Genomic DNA, 4137 nt, shown 5'->3' with positions numbered 1-4137 from the left:
TTAACATCAAGATTTGTCAGTTTGGCATAAACATAAAGGCTAAGTTTGTTTTGAACATAAACAGTAATTGAAAACTTACTAACAAGCTTTAGACAATGTCTGTAATCTGTAACAAGTTAAGAGTTTAGATGACCGGGGTCTCAATTCTAACCTGCTGAAAAAACTAAACCACAGTGTGCTGAGTCAGTAAAGTCAGTTGTCAAAAATCATAAGAGACATTTCGCCGAATAGCACCTCTTTTTATAAGACTCTCAGTAACACCTATTGACTAATTTATATAACTGACCAATCAACTTTAGCTCCAGCGGCCAGGGTTTTCGGATGAGAAGATGGGACTGCTGCATTAGCAAGAGGCTACTATGTCCCCCTCCTCGTGACGTAAACATCCCTATTTGTTATACAGACAGTGGTCAGTCTAGGGTAAATAGCTTTGATGACTCATTGAACCCTAATACAATTGTATATTTACGCATAGATTGTGAAATACAATGTTGGTGGGCTGGAAGTTTACGTCAGCCGGGAAATAAAGATGGAGTATAACTTTGCTACAGTATCTTATGCTAAATTATCCACATTATTTGTAAAAAGAAACAAAATAATCATTATCTGAAAATGTGTGTACTGGTGCAAATAGATCAAACGTCGAATCTGTTTGAATGTCTTATTAACGAATTTCCTATGTAAACAGCAAAACATCCTTCTTTTTCTGTAAAATAATCCTCTTTGTTCTAATGTGTCTATATGATTCTTTTATACAATTTCTCTGACGCAGGTTATATTCGATGCTGCTAAGAGTATAATTCCAAGGTAGGGGTTCTCTGTTCAATATTTATTTTTGAGTCTATGCTAAAATGTTAATATCGTTACACTTGAAGAATGAACAATACATAAATATACAACAATTTTATAACTGTCTGCTTCACATGTTTCTTAATGAGTGACCTTAAGAAATATATATATATTTTTTAAACTGTTAGTAATTTTGTGGTATTATGAAATACATATCTGTTGGTTCTAAATATCACTTTGTCAATTCTAGAGAAGAGCTAACGTCCATGACGTAATAAAAGTAACATAAAATACCATATTAATTGAAACTTGATAATTTATCAAGATACAGTCTGCACCATTGTACATTTGAAAACATGTTTTGAAGAATGGTTGTGATAATGCCTCTATGAAATAACATCTGATTTTACACCAAGTCATTTTAAGTACATATTCACGCCTTCAACAATAAAATAATAGAAATGTTGAACTCACATGACTTCATGAATTTTTAATCAAAACACTTTTATGGAGAAACAAAATTAATATTAATCTTAAAACTTTACAAATACACTTAAATTAATGTTTTTATATTTGAGTTGGAGGGACTTTGCAGTTTGAAATATTATTTCTGAAGGGACTTCTCACTATCGAATTACCTACCTGTTCTTCCGCCAAAAAATAGACGCCATTGACATTTACATTTTAATATAAGAGACTTCATGGTATGGATATTTCAAAATTGACGGTTTCTACTGCACTGATTTAATAAACGAAACATTCACCCAGCAGGACCTTACAGTAAAAGGAATATGTATATCAAAATAAATATATCTTAATGTGGGAAGACGTTTTAATCATACTTCCATAACTTTAGAACAGGAAGGGCAGAGAACAGGGTACATACGGAAATACGTCAATTAAACTACGAACACTGTCTCTATAGACGCAGAATGCTGCAGACTGGCGTCCCGAAATATACAAGAAAATAATTCGTTTTGCCAAGACACAGCATGTTTTATATTTGGGTGTAGCAAAGATAAAATATGTATCATTGTTTTCAATCGGTTCAAAACATGAATTGGAATTTTCTGTAGGAATCTGACTATATTTAGACTGCTTCCTTTCCTCTAAGGCTAAAATATCTCATATAATGGAATACAAAGCACGGATGATAATTCCATCTCCATGGTAACTGCTTTAGTTTCTCGAGTGTTGATATTTTACCGATGTTTGTTATTGTGGTATTCACATTATAGTGCTAACATATTTTCCCTATTTCTGTGAGATTTTATCATCAGCATAATTGCAAACGTTCAAGAACAGCAGGATAATGCCGAAGTGTCAACAACCCGTAATTCGAACTCAAAATCGATAAAACTCGGGCAAAATGTGAGCAAAGGAGAGCTTTACGCGGATACGATTGTAACAGTATCAAAAAAATCCGACCAGGTGACCCGGAAGGGTAAGCGTTGTCTTCTTCATCGACAACACTAGCCTTGTAAACATACATCGACAACACTAGCCTTGTAAACATATGTCAAGTCAATGGCACGTCGTCACATGGAGAACTTGGGTAGTGACAACAAAACCCCGAAGCACACAATAAGCATTATCAACTTACATCGACCATCATGTGACACAAAGAAGTAGTATATTTTCCCTACGATGTAAGGAAAATTAAGCTTGACGTCGGTCTGGAATCAGTGTCGTTCGTATATGGACATACTTTCTAAATGTATATGTACCAGTTTTATATAACCTTAAATAGTAACCTCTTAGAAAATCAATTAACGTCGGGGTGTATTACCCCGATATTTTCGTTTCGTCTCGTATGATTTGTAACCATGAACACAGCTATAAAAAGACATGGTTTCCATTAAACCCAGGTCTGGAGTTTCAAGCCTCAGACTTGCATGAACTCATGGACTTACTCTTCTATTGTCATCGGTGGAATTTCTTCATAAACGCATTAAACCTGTTTGCTTTTATTTTAATTTCATTAGGTATATACATCTCTTTCAGACAAGTCACGTTTCAAAAATGTCTGAAGTCAGTGTCGTGGGAAACAATTATTTACTACGTAAATGCTTACTTTTAAAAGTAAGTTCATCCTGAACAGAACACAACATGAGGATCCCCATGCCACTGCCAAAACACTGAAACTATGTCTAGGAAACCATCCTCGATATCCATGGTTACGCTCACTTTCGCTCTCTACACCCCTGGAATATGCCATGGCAAAATTGAAGGCACGAGGATAGCTGTTTGATTGGTCTCAGGTAAAAAACAACTGACCAATCGCTAGGCTGATATGTCTCCTTTGAAGATTACAAAGGAGAGACGCCCAACTTAAAAGCCTGTCAATTTTTACCGTTACATGACCGCGAGATTCTTTTGATGTACATCAACGGATCGAACTAGTCTTCTTGTCTCATCAACAAGGTGGCGCACACCGAGCCTACAAATTTGCCATGACATATTCCTGGGGTGTAGAGAGCGAAAGTGAGCGTAACCCCTGGATATCGAGGATGATCGGAAACGGGCTACCAGCATTAATAAAGCTTTGCTAAAAAAAAATCTGTTAAGAAAACCGTACCTTTCGGGTCCTTTATCAAAATTGGTATAGAGTAAAATAAACAAAATTTAATGAATAACAACAGCGTTTTGAGTGTAAAAATCCATCGGAGCTTCATAGGAATTCGAACACAGCACTTCAAATTATTTTAAAATCGCTCAAACCATCTAAGCTACCTAGTCAACGGAAGCGTCCTGCTCCAAATCTGCTATCGTTAAAGCCAAAACGAAATTAAGGGGAAGTCACTGCATATACGAACTTAACTAAGGTATACAATTAATAATGTTTACTACAGTGTATCAGGGGCATATGTTGTAAGTAAATGCCTTAGTTGTGCTAGTTCGTAAAGTATCGAATGTATTATAACCTCATTGATGTATATTTTTTGTACGCGTTAATTCCGTTTGCACAGTACTCTATAAGTGAAGTGTCCGACTGGTGAGTCTTTGTGGTGTTATGTCATGTAGTTCTGTTACCTCATTGATTGTTCTCATTGGGAGAGTAGGCAAGATATTGGTTTGCATGTTTCAGTGTCAGAAATAATTTCCCCTCGACCAGACGAACCTGACAAATTCATGTAGTAGTGTCATTATTTGTCATTATTACTTTTAATATATTTGTGGTATTTAGCTATACGCGTTCGTATGTAACGGAAATCAGCCTTCCGTGTAATTTTGTACGTCACGCATTGCGGCAAAACTTTTAGCGCGCGCGCGGAAATAGCACGCGTAAATGCGAGTAAGGTACTGAGCGGATGTGATGTAATGTGTTGTAAACCTGTTTGTCCAGTA

The sequence above is a fragment of the Mizuhopecten yessoensis genome, unplaced genomic scaffold (genome assembly GCF_002113885.1).
Source record: "Mizuhopecten yessoensis strain PY_sf001 unplaced genomic scaffold, ASM211388v2 scaffold3989, whole genome shotgun sequence".
NCBI classification, from domain to species: Eukaryota; Metazoa; Mollusca; class Bivalvia; order Pectinida; family Pectinidae; genus Mizuhopecten; species Mizuhopecten yessoensis.
This window is presented reverse-complemented; position numbering follows the sequence as displayed.